At 48.3% G+C, this 13384-nt stretch overlaps 1 long non-coding RNA gene across 1 annotated transcript; it reads right to left on the reverse strand.

The window, feature by feature from the left end:
• Nucleotides 1-6091: 6091 nt before the first annotated feature.
• Nucleotides 6092-8017, reverse strand: LOC121472600. The gene is made up of 3 exons (XR_005982956.1): nt 7814-8017; nt 7033-7058; nt 6092-6503 (listed from the first exon to the last, which is right to left on the reverse strand). It is a non-coding gene; the product is annotated as an uncharacterized LOC121472600 (long non-coding RNA).
• Nucleotides 8018-13384: the final 5367 nt, after the last annotated feature.

The following is a 13384-nucleotide window of genomic DNA, read 5'->3' on the forward strand; positions in this document are numbered from 1 at the left end:
CGCAGTGACCGGAGCGAGGGGCAGGGGTGACGCGGGGTCTGGGGTCCTGGCCGCAGGTGCCAGAAAGTACGCCGTTAGCATGTGACCAGCGACAGAGAACTCTTGCCTTGTGCGCCCGGCTACCACCCGCCTCCCACAAGGCTGGTGTTAATTGGCCTCCAAAGCGATCGGTAACTCGGAATCTGTATGGATCCTGCAGCTTTTTGCTCCTCAAGTTATCATCATCGGTTGGTTGCTTTCCTTACTCTGAGGTCGAGAGTTTAAAGAAGCCCATTGAAGTTCCTCGTTTTGCAATGTGGTCTTCAAGTACTTCTTAACCCAAATACTAGGTTAGCCTAACTTACTAGGTAAATTTAAGTGAATGTCAAAAACTGTCAGTTAAAAAAAAAAAAAACAAAAAAAACTGTCAGTTAAATTATAACAATAAACAGGCTTTTCCTGTTGATGGCACAGCTTCACTCTCAAGAGTTCTCATTTTCTAACAGTTATGAGCTACAAAACACTCAGTTTACTACTTAAAAAAAGAAAAAAGCTAATTGAGCTTTCTCAGACATTCACATCCAGTGTGAAAGCTTTTATCGGAGCCTTTCCTGAAAACAAGTCCTGACATCAAACTGTCTTCATTGTTGTGGAGTTTTCTTGGAGATCTGAGCTACAAAAATGGACATTGCACTCCAAAGTCAAAAAATCTGATTTTTGGCAAAGCCATGGACCCAGGTTGTCTAACGTTTAAGATAATATCAACCCTGCCTCATTTTTTTGCAGCAGATGACCCAGAAGTGGGTACCTATCCCAGGTCCAGGGGGCCCCAAGATAGACCTTATTCCTAATGGCCAAGCAGTGCTACTCTGTTCTCATCTGCCCTGCCCAGAACCAAGATTTCACTGCCCTTCCCTTGAAATACGCATTTCCTGGATCATTTCCGTTTATGAGACAAAAGATTCTCTTAAACACACATGTTGCATTTTCAAAGTCAGGTTTATAAAAGCCTCATAACAAAATGAAATTAAAAGATTGTAAATCACTAGAATGAGCTGAGCTAACATTTTACCTTATAAATTACCAAAAATATTTTTCAAAACAACTGCTTCTGACATCAGAGAAACAAAGCAATACTTATTTATTTCTAGCTAGTGGACTGAGGTGTGTTGTGAAAAATCAGATTAATACATAGGCTACTTCCTCAATAAAGGAATAATTGGTATTTTCCTCTCATTTTTCTTACAAAGACTACTTGAAGTGGGTATATTTGGGAGTAGAGAATTTCCAGGGTTTGTTCTCAGAGAGATGTTCATCAATCACATGTAGCCAGTGTGGATTTTCAGAATATATAAAGTCAGAGTCACTTAAAGAGCAGAGTCTTGGGATGCCTGGATGGCTCAGCAATTGGGTGCCTGCTTTCAGCTCAGGTCGTGATCCTGGGATCCAGGATTGAGTTCCGCATCGAGCTCCCTGGGAGGAGCCTGCTTCTCCCTCTGCCTGTGTCTCTGCCTCTGTCTTTCTGTGTGTGTGTCTCTCTCTCTGTCTCTCATGAATAAATAAATAAATCTTTAAAAAAAAAAAAAGAGCAGAGTCTTGGCACTGCTGTTAAGGTAGCAGTGAGTGGCACAGTGCCCTCCCACAATCTGCAAGGAAAATGAGGTAGTGGGGAAGCAAAGCCCACCGCCTGGCCACTGACAGAGCCAGAGACCACACGTGGGGCCAGGAAATCTCATGTGGGAAACCCAGGAACCTCCGTGCGGTGTGATCGCTCATGGAGATTCTCTGCTTTAGCTTCCCAAAGGATCTGGGCTGTGAGGACTGAAACAGTTATTTTGGGAAGCAGGTCTAGGCACAGTTTCACATGATGTGAGGAAGCCCTTTTGGACTCTTTCGGTACTGTTTTGTTGAGGCTGTTTTTAGCGATTTTATTTATTCATTTACTTGAGAGAGAACAAGCAGAGGGGGAAGGAGAAGTAGGCTGCCCGCTGAGCAGGGAGCCCCACCAAGGACTCGATCCCAGAACCCTGAGATCATGACCTGATATCCAAAGGCAGTCACATACCCGACCGAGCCCCCAGGCGCCCAGTCCTGCTTTATAAGGGAGAAGCTGTTAGACACTGGAGCGCGGAAAGCATCATGACACGGAAGTATCCCAGGGGCCATCTGATAGCACATTCCTACTGATGTTTGATCTGAATCGTTTCTACTTACACAGAATCGGAGTTTGTGGTTACCAGGATCAAGGAATTAGGTCCATCTTGATAACGACTTTGTTCATCTTTATTTGAAACACTTACACTTACATATATTTGTAGCACTTACCTGCTTCTTTTTTCTTACTGTTTCACTATCAGAAGGGGAAGCTTTGAAAAGATAGACCCAAGAGCCCTGCTATCCTTGGCTTCGGTGGAAGAACTGAAACAAAGGAATATCTTAAGCAATTCAAGTATGAATATGTGATTTTTTTTCTGCCAAAATACTCAAGCTGTGCACTACTGAGAGCTGTTAGATTCGAACCAACTGTGTACAACTTTCACATAACTGTTGCAATTACATTCTGTCTGAAAACAGAATCACTTACACTTGCAGTCTTTTATGTAAGTGTGTATTCTGAATAAAATAATTCAACAGACCACTGTGCTCCAAATAGGTTTCGGGTTGTACAATCAGTTAGGATGCTCTTGCTTCAAATAAAGTGAAGATATAAAATAATTATGCAACTTTTATTTTAAATTCATGCAAATTTTAAATTCCGTTTAAAATAATAACATCCATCTCAAATATTTTGTATCATCACCCTGGGACGTGTTTTACATAGATCCAATTGCACTGGATACTGTAGGAAAGAAAGATTACAGTGATCTAGTGAGTCTTCCAAGACTAGCACTGGGGAGGGAAACAAACAAGCAGTTCTTCAGAGCCCAGACTTCGGGCATCAGAATTAAAAGATCCCTGGAGGAGGGCACCTAGGTGGCTAGTTGGTTAGGCCACCGAAACTTGACTTCGGCTCAGGTCATGATCTCAAGGGCATTAGAGCCCCGCCCTGGGCTCTGCAATAATCAGCGGGAAGTCTGCTTGAGGTTCTCTCCCTCTGCCCTCCCCCACCTCATAAATAAATCTTTTAAAAATAAAAAATAATCAGTTAAAGAGTCCTGGAGGAAAGAGAGTAGTGGCAAGTTCATGTGCCAGGTGTGCTCAGGCAGTGTGGCCAGCGATGTTCTGTGACCCCAAAATGTGGACAAAAAGCCCATGCACCAGCTGCTTTTTTGATCAGCCTGGGAAGCTTCCCACTGATAAGACAGTGGGGTCAGGTGGTCCCTGATTCATGTGGCCTCTGGAAGCCCAGGAACTACCCCCAGGGACCAGATCAGCTGGCTGGGGAATTGAAGCATGGCAGCTCTGGAATCCTCAGTCGTAGGCCAGAACTTCTGCTCTAGCACTGGTTTGCTGGGCATGACCTTGGGCCAGCTTGGTGACCCCTCCCAGTCTGTGCCCTCTTCCTAAAAATGGGGATGATGACACCAATTTCACTGAGCCGATCAGAGCCATAAAGAAGCAAGGAGTGAAAGGGCTGCCTACACAGCAGGGTCTCAGACATCAGGCCCCAGACACTCCTTGCCTCTTTCTCCACTATGCTGATGCCAACTGTGGGGGCTCCCCACTTTACTAAAGGGAGGGGCACAGTAAGTGCTAGGCTCTGAGGACATTTGCAAGTGCTAAACATGAGCATTGCCGAGGGGCTACGACTTGGCACTGGTGGGTGCTGGCACAGAATGGTGACTGCACATTATGTAGGTGAGTGTCCGTGTGCTCCGTCTGCCTCCTAGACTGGGGTGGGAGGTGCCCTCAGGGGCTCACCCTTTATTTTAGAGCTGTGCCAACACAAACCAGGCACCTGTGTGCAGCGTCTAAACCCCACACGAAAAATACAGTAGGATTTTAAAAAGTAACATTTAGGAGCACCTGGGTGTTTCAGTGGTTGAGCGTCTGCCTTTGACTCAGGTCGTGATCCTGGGATCCTGGGATCAAGGCTCACATCGGCCTCCCCGCAGGGAGCCTGCTTCTCCCTCTGCCTATGTCTCTACCTCTCTGTGTCTCTCGTGAATAAATAAATAAAATCTTAAAAAAAATAAAATGCTATAAAATAAAATGAGGCTATAAACTCTAAAATAAGGTCATAAAATAACACAAAGTGTTATTGTATGCTGTGCCCACTAACGTGTCTAAGTGCAGCTAATCCTCACAATTGCCATTAGGATAGGGACAGATCCCTGTTTTGCAGATGAGATCCAGACTTTGGAGGAGAGTGCCAGGGCGGGGTTCACACCACCTCCCACCCGCACCCCACCCTGGCCCAGCGCCACCATGGGGGTTACATAAATCAACACCCAAGAAGTGCTTAGAGGAGCAGTGGGCAGGGGTAGGAGCATAATAAGCCAAGCTGAGTTATTGAGATTATCACATCAGATCCTGCTTTTCTTTCTCACCAATACGTGTCCCACTGTTTTAAGTTCTTGCAGTGAAGCAGAGGACGGCAGTGTCCCTGGATCCATGTACTCAGAAGTTCCCCTTCTCGAGGGATCCCCCCAGGCTAGTTTAGTTTAATACAGAAGGCTAGGACCCCGCTGCGGAATCAGTGGTCTGAATTGGGAGTTCTCCAGTGTAAGGCATGGTGTTAAACAGAATGCCATTTTAGGTCTACTTTAAGCTTATTTGGCTATATAGTCATGGTTTTTATATGCCTAGATTTTGTTAAAGATGTTATTCATTTATTTGACACAGAGGGAGCGAGCACAAGCAGGGGGAACAGCAGGCAGAGGCAGAGAGAGAAGCAGACTCCCCACGGAGCAGGGAGCCCAACATGGGGCTTGAGCCCAGGACCCTGAGATCATGACCTGAGCCCAAGGCAGACACATACCCGACTAAGCCGCCCAGGCACCTTCATCCCTAGATTTCTAAAATAGTACAATAACATTTCCCCCATGTAAGGTAATAAAGGAAGATTTTATCCAGAACGATCTCATTTGGAAAGCACGAAAGTATGAGGTGGAAAGCCTTCCTGCAGCATAACCCACAGAATAACATCATAGCAGCACCCCTGGAAAGTGTCATTTCTACAAATACATAGAGCTCCCTTTTTTTTTAATTGCCATGTTTTGTTTTGTTTTTTTCTATTTTCCTTCTTCTGATCTCTGTATTCATTCTCCTGGCCCTAGAGGCAACTCCTGTTGATCTGCAAGTTAAGCCAAGACACCCGTCCTGATCGGAAGGGAAGATGCCCCAGGCTCCCTCTGGGACTCCTTCCAGTCCCAGGGCAGGCAGCTCAGGAATATTTATGCTCAACTTCTAAAGAAACGTACTTTGCCTTAACCATAGTTTTGCTTCCCATATGCCTACTGGACAGTGTATATGCTTGTGGGAAGATCCTAGAGAGCTGACCATGAGTTTGCCAGGACAAGGTTCCCTTCTCAACATTCGCAACCATAAGGTCAAATGGGGGTTCCTGTTAATAATGAGTTTTCCGTATTACATCCAAAGGGCAACATGAAGTCCTGCCTGTTACCTTGAAGATACTTTGCTCATCAATGCCTTCTCGATATCTATAAGTACTACCAACTGTTTTTGCTTCCTTTTTAAGACTAAATGATATTCCATTGCATGTACATGGCACATTTTGTTCATCCGCTCATCTAGCCATAGACTAGATGAGGTGCTTCCATCTTTTGGCTACTGTGAATAATGCTGCTATAAACATGAGTGTAGAAGTATGGCTGCTTTTAGTTCTTTGGAGTATACATCCAGAAGAGAAATTGCTGGACCATATGGTAATTTCATGCTAAAGTTTTTAAGGAAACCAACATATACAAGTGGCTACTTGTATATTTCCCATTCCCATTTCCCATTCCCATCAATGGTGCTCAAAGGTTCCAATTTCCCCACATCCTTATCAACACTTGCTCTTTTCTGGTTTGTGCTTTTTTTTTTTTATTGTTATTACCCATCCTAATGGGTGAAACTTGGTCCTACCAATGTTCTAATAAAATAAATATTTCTGATTTAAAAATATTTTTATTATGTCATACACACAGAGCATACCTGCAAATTTTGACTTAGGATGTGCCCATCAGATTCAGATGAAGAATGACTGCTCTAAAACATGATATTCATGCCACGCAAATTTTTTTTAATACAACACAAGGTGGCTTCCAGTGTGGCATACCTCAAAATCTTGCTAACTTCTTGAGGCCAAGGCCAAGAGTGAGAAAATGCTGGCAAGCGTGTGAAGTACTCTTCCAATTTCTTTAGGAAAATACATTTTGAGAATCACTAAAATATGAAATATTAACAAAAGTAAATACCATAGAAGCACACTGTTGGCCCCAGTCACCTCATCTCACTGTCATTCAGTCAGGGTGGAGGAGAACAAGCCTTGCGAGGCTAATGGGACTGTCCTTTGCAGAACAAGAGAGCACTTCTCTGAGGGAGACTGTGTCAGCAAATGCCAGTGAGCCTCAGTTAACCTATTGGGTTTTCAAGGAGAAGAGAGACATGTCAAACTCTGTGGACTGCACCCAGTTTTGCAGAGCAAGTGTTTGGACACATAAGCATACAGAGTCCGATGCTACACCTTCCTTTGAAATATATGTGGGGAGGGGTGCCAGGGAGGCTCAGTCCATTGAGCGTCGGACTCTTGGTTTCAGCTCAAGTCATGACCTCGGGGTCCTGGGATAGAGCCCCGAGTTGGACTCCATGGGATTCTCTCCCTCTGCTCTCCCCCTGCTCACTGTCTGTCTCTCTCTCTCTGTGTCTCTCTAAAATAAATGAATGAATAAATATCTATCTATATCTATCATCTATCTCTCTATCTATCTATCTATACACACACACACACACGGAAATAGTAGCCAAGAGAGAATGGCTCCTTCAATTCCAGGAGTCCACACCAGAAAAAGCTGGAGGGATACTGCCTGCAAACTTCAGACCCAGGGAGACTTGCATCAGGACCCCAGCCTCTCCCCCAACACTGGGGACCTTAGGCAAGGTACTTACACTTTATTTTCAGGCTCTTTCCTTATCTGCAAAATAAGAAAAATCATAGGGATTATTCACAGGGCTGTTGTGAGGTTTCAATTTAAAAATAAGTCATCACTAACTACTTCTGACTCAGTGATTTATTCATTTGGCAAATATGTGTTGAACTCTTATGGAAGAAATTTGAAAACAAAATTTTAAAAAATTTTACAACAAATTCTAGGAATGCCTACAATTCTTATCAAAATATGGTATAAATTAGTTGGGGGAGGATGAAGCACCCTGCTTTGAAGGGATCGTTTCAGTAAAGCTTCCCAGCGAAGCCCCGCATGCTGTCGGACACTTGGACTGCCTAGAAAAGCAAGTGCAGCCAGTGTACTGTTGTGCAGAGCACAGCCCCTCACCCCCACCCCGGCAGGAGACCTGTGGTTCCTGGGGGCCCCGGATTCACACTTCTGGCTGGAAGGTCATCACCCTGTCGCTCATCCCAGTGACACTAGACTGACCACTTGATAGGTAGGTGAGTCCTTTGCCACCTCAAAACATTTTAGAGTAACTAACATGGAAAAAAAGTCTCTCCTATCGTTTGGAAGTACCTCGGAATCCAAAAAATATCCCCCCTAAAAGTACTGGTAGTGCTTGGTGATTTTACAGTCACTGAGTGGTTGCAAAATGCCAGGCACTGGTTGGCAGAAAGTCCTGCAATCGCTTGAGCTGCTCTTTGCCCAAGACACACACACCAGGGCCTCCACCACATCCTCTGCCTTTAAATACATTTTGCAAGAAGTATGCCACTCACAGCAGGACCTTTGAGACTTCCCTGGCAGGTCTGTCCCCTGAGGATTGACTTCAGGCTACGGGAAGAAAGCAGAAAGCGTTGGCGTCAGGCAGAGAGGGGCGGGCCGGGCATGGTGGGACCAGGGTTCGGGTCTCCCCAGCATCACACCCCAGCAGCTTTTGAATGAACTTGCTTTGTCGGGCCATCGGCTCAGGAGTGCTTCATGATGAGTCTCACCTCCTGGTGGTCAGATTGGAGTCGTTTCTAAATGTTTATCACTCCGGGTGCCTGTGTGCCAAATGCTGGAAACTCTGAATTCATTTTGTTAATATTTAACAACATCCCTGAGCTCCTCTCCTGACTCTGCTGCTGCCAACTGGGGCGTAGGGCAGTTCTGTTTATATTTCTTTCAAGGGGAGAGTAGTTTCGGGGCGCCTCGGGGGCTCTGTCAGTGAAGCGTCTGTCTTGGGCTCAGGTCATGATCTCAGGGTCCTGGGATCGAGCCTCGAGCCTCGTGTTGGGCTCTGCTCAGCCGGGAGTCTGCTTCTCCTCCTCCTCCCTGCTCATGCTCTCTCTTTCTCTCAAATAAATAAATAAAATATTTTTTAAAAATATTTTTTAAAAAGAGCACGGTTTCTAACCCAGCAGCAGGAATAAGGCAGGGGCTGCATAGCCTGCGGTCCGGGGGGCCTGGCGGGCCTGGGGGGCAGGCTCCGGGGCAGGTGGACGTCTGCACATCTGGGCTGCCTGCAGGAGCCCTTCCAGAACTGTGGTGAGCCCCCAAAACCGAAAGCAAAGGGGCGGGGAGCTCTTCCGCCCTTTGTCAGGCACCTGAAGCTGAACTCAAGGAGAATAAAACAACATCTGACCCCTTTGTTTTCCGTTCCAAGTTTTGAAACAGGAAGAACAGAGCAGGAGGGGGAAGGCTGCCCTGGCAGGAGGCTCACCCAGCCGCCTGGGGCACCTCCTTTGTTCTGGGGCTCCCTGAGGGAGGGGCGGGCCCATCAGTACCCTGGGGAGCAGCCAGGGTGTGGGAGGGCCACCCGGGGTGCAGCAACCTGCGTGTGCGCTGGCCTCCGCCCCACACCCAGGACGGGCGCCCTGCCATCGCTGTACTGGGCTCTGTGTCCCTGTCATGCTATCTGCCGACATCTGTTGTGTCGATAAAACACAGACCCCCGCTGGGACAGAAAAGGCTAAGAACAAGCGTGAAGAGCAGAAGAGGCGACTGTGCCACCCTGGGGGCTGGGAGGGCACGGACATCCTGGCTCAGCACAGGGAGGAGCACTCAGCACGCGAGCTGGCTGAGTGCAGGGCAGCCCTGAGACAGGGATGTCCATTCACAGAGACACACTGGAGGGGACACAGAGCAGGGACAGGGGAGCCACCCCCATGCAGCAGGGACTTGGGGCACGGTACGAGGGACCAGGAGGCCAGCTGGGTGCAGCTCAAGCCCTGCCTGGGCCCCAAAGAGACAGGACAGGATTCAGGGATGCTTCCATGGATCCCCATGGAATCCCCAACCCTAGGGTTGGGATGGATCCCCATCGCTGAGATCCCCAACCCTGTGCCTGTGATGGCCCCACCGACTACAGGAGGAGGCTGTCAGTGCAAACGGTGGGCCAGGCACCAGGCAGGCAATCTGAAGCTGCGGGGGTGGGGAGATCTCGCTCTGACTTCACTTCCTGGGGTGCAAGGTTATTGCAGGCACTCCACGTGAGCAGGAAGTGGGCAGGCCCCGGCTCTGCCTGGTGGTTCATGAAAGAAGAAACAGACAAGTCATAACCTCTGCGGTTTGGTTCATGTTGCAACATGGAAACCAGGAAGCTTATCTCAGAGGGAGCCAAGGTCCCAACATGGGGCTGTGGGGCCTGGGCTGCTGAGGCTGAGGGAGCAGCCAGTCTCCATCCTGCAGGGGAAGCACCCAGTCCTGGTAGTGGGCAAAACTGGAACCCTTGGAATGGGCCCCCAGATGCAATCATGTCATCAGAATGGGCCAACTAGAACAGAGTTCACAAGAATGGCATCTTCTAAAACAAAAAACATGAGTTTGATTCTCCCTAAAAAAAAAAAAACAGCCCCTCCCTGAGTTTGAGGTGAGTGAGAAGCATCTCAAGTCAGTGGGTGACAGGATGTGGGGACAGCTTGATGCCCTTGGGTGGGGACACAGGGCATCCCAGCAGGAGGGTCAACCTGACTTTCAAGGCTGTGAATCTGCTGGGTCTTGAAATCCTGTTGGGCATCAGACAGATGGTCAGGAACCGCCACCCCGATCAGCAAACACACCCACACTGCCAGAAAGGACTGCCTGCAGGTGCGCCAGAGAAATGTCCTTCCTGGAAAACCACAGGAAGAGACCAGAGTTTCAGTGGGTATGTGCCGGTTACGCACAGAAGTCCTGATGCTTAGTGACATGGAGCATCCTGGTGGAGCCACAAGAGGACAAACCCTCTGACAACCACACCAAAGGTGCCCTGAGGCATGGGCTGGGTGAGCCTCACTGGCTCCCATGGCTTCGGTGACCACTGGGGAGAGGAAGCCAGCCTCCCCACAGCCCTCTGCTACCTGCCACCCGGCCAGCAGGTAACTAAGACTGGCCAAACACGACTGGGAGTAGGAAACGCCTGCTCATAGTCTGCCAACATAGCCTCCTGAGTTTCTCGTTGTTTTGAAAGATGAGACACCATAACCAGATTTCCAAGTGCCCCCCCACAGTGGATGCCCCTGCTGCATCCCCGGTGCTCCTGGAGCGTGGGCATAGGCAGCTGCAAGACACCCTCCAGCGTGTGCACCCAGGGGTGAAGCACTTTGATCTTAATTAGCATCTAGGATTTAAAATAAATACCCAGTTCCTGGGGCAGGGAGGTAGCCAGGGGAGTCCCAGGAGGGGGGCTCTCAGGGTCTGGGGCAGATGGCCTCCAGAGACCACTTGGAGAGCTTAGCTGAGGGGGGTCACCTCTACCCAGCTGCTGGGTGTGCCCTGGAAGCTGTCCCCCGGCCTGATAGGCCCGACCCTACTGACTTCTGAGAACAGAGACACCTGCTTTTGGGCTGTGCCTCTGGGGCTGCTGTGCATAAACACGGGGCTAAAGATGCAGGAGGATGGGCAGCCCGGGTGGCTCAGTGGTTTAGTGCCGCCTTCAGCCCAGGGCCTGATCCTGGAGTCCTGAGATTGAGTTCCACGTTGGGGTCCCTACATGGAGCCTGCTTCTCCCTCTGCCTGTGTCTCTGCCTCTCTGTGTGTGTGTCTCTCATGAATAAATAAATAAAATATTTTTAAAAATAAAAATAAAAAAATAAAGATGCAGGAGAACGATGCTGTTTTGCATGGGGTGAAGGGATTGTTTATATATGGGGAGGGAGGTACGTCTGCAGAGACCCCCATCCCCCAACCTTTGGAGCCTGGCTGAAGGGACCTCCTGGGGGAGCTCTGCAGAGTGCTGGGTGGTTGGGGAGCTGGGGAGTTGGGGAGCCCAGCCCAGCGAGGAGCAGGTGCTTCTGCATCAGGGTCCTTGCTGTCTCTGGAACGTTTGGGAAAAGACCCCTTCCCGGGGCTGGTACTCATCCTGTACATTAAAGGGTTCATTGCAAAGACACTTTTAATATCCAAAATGTTGTTGCCTGCAAGGCAATACTACCGTCAGCGCCCTGCAGGGGATGGCCTGGCAAACACTGGCCCAGTCTTGGTGCAGTGAGCCTCCAGGGAGGAGTGCAGCCCTCGGGACACCAGGGAAGGGGACCTCAGGTCTTGTGGATCAATAGCAAACCAAGGTCCGCTCACTCAGGCCAACATCTGTGGAGCACCTGTGTGTGCAGGTGCTGGGCTACAGCCTGGCCACAGCCTCAGGAGAGACAGACAGGGGTGGCAGTGGGCCACAGAGTGGGGACCTTCCAACGGGACCCATCAGGTCCAGGAGGTCAGTCCCTGCGAGCCCTTTGGAGATTTCCCTGGTGCAATTTGCTAGGGGCTTCTGACCACCTCCTTCTCTAGCAGTTGAATGCTTCTGGGGCCCCAGTCCTGCCTTGTGCCACCCACATGAATCCAGGTGAAAGAGATTTCTCCTGGGACGCCTGGGTGGCTCTGTGGTGGAATGTCTGCCTTCAGCTCAGGTTGTAATCCTGGGGTCCTGGGATCAAGTCCTGCATCAGGCTTCCTGCAGGGAGCCTGCTTCTCCTTCTGCCTATGTCTCTGCCTCTCTCTGTGTCTCATGAATAAATAAATAAAATCTTTTAAAAAATTAAAAATAAAGACATTCCTTCTGAGAATGTTTTCAATTGTAAGGCTGTGACCAAAGAAAACACTTCCCAAAAGGGCAGAGGCGCTCACTACTCCTTCCATACCTACACCACCTCCCTCTCTGCCTGAGTTGCTGATTTAGGGGTCTCATGCAAAATAGAGAACAAAGCAAAAACCAAACAGCCCCCTAGGAGCAGGGGGCCTGGACCTTGGTGCCCAGCCATCTCCCAGAGCCCTCGCCTGGTTGTCCACAGTGCCTCAGGCAGGATTCAGAGACTGGGGTGGACTCCTAGCACAACAGCACCCTAGGGGAGGCCCCGAGACTGGACTGGCCCCTCTGGGATGCCTTCCCAAGGAAGGGACCCCAGTGATGGTGCCCGCACAAATGGAAATACAAGTACCACTGAATCAAAGCAACGGGCTGTTCCATGTGTAGAAGCTTGGCAGGGGAAGAAGGAAAGTCCCTGAATTTCCAGGGCACTCAGCCCTTGGTAGCTTTTAGTGACCACTCATCTGCAATGTCTCCTCTGAGTAAGTTAAAATATCTATTTTTATTTGTCCAACTTTGTAATCTTGATTTATGTTTTTAAATAAAAATTGTATTTAAAAATTTTTAAAAAATCCACTCTCAATGTGGAGTATGCCTGAGACTCTCCTCTCCCTCTGCCCCTCCCTCCTGCCTACTCTTTTTCTCTAAAATATAGGTAAAGCTTTAAAAAAAAAACCAGCTTTATTGAGATATATAATTCACATATGTGTACTTCATTCATTTAAAATGTATAATCAGTGGTTTGTAATGTGTAGTATATTCACAGTGTGCAACCATCACCACAACCAACTTCAGAACTTTGCTATCCCCCCAAAAAGAAGCCCCATGACCCTGACAGTCACTCTCCATTTCTGTATCTACCCCCAGCCCTAGGCAATCACAAATCTACTTTCTGTATATATGGATTCACCTGTTCCAGACATTTTATTTATTTTTTTAAAATATTTTATTTATTTATTCATGAGAGACACAAAATGAGAGAGAGAGGCAGAGACACAGGCAGAGGGAGAAGCAGGCTCCATGCAGGCAGCTTGATATGGGACTCGATCCTGGGTCTCTAGGATCACGCCCTGGACTGACAGTGGCGCTAAACCGCTGGGCCACCCGGGCTGCCCTGGACATTTTACATTAATGGAATCATACACTGTGTGGTCTTTTGCGACTGGCTTCTTTCACTCAGCCTGATGTTTTAAGTATCATCCACAATGTACCATGTTTTACAATGTAAATGTAAATGGTACATTACATTACTATTTTTAAACAGTGCTCCCTCCTTATATATTTGTTCAAAACCCTCAATAACATG

The sequence above is a fragment of the Vulpes lagopus genome, chromosome 1 (genome assembly GCF_018345385.1).
Source record: "Vulpes lagopus strain Blue_001 chromosome 1, ASM1834538v1, whole genome shotgun sequence".
NCBI lineage: Eukaryota > Metazoa > Chordata > Mammalia > Carnivora > Canidae > Vulpes > Vulpes lagopus.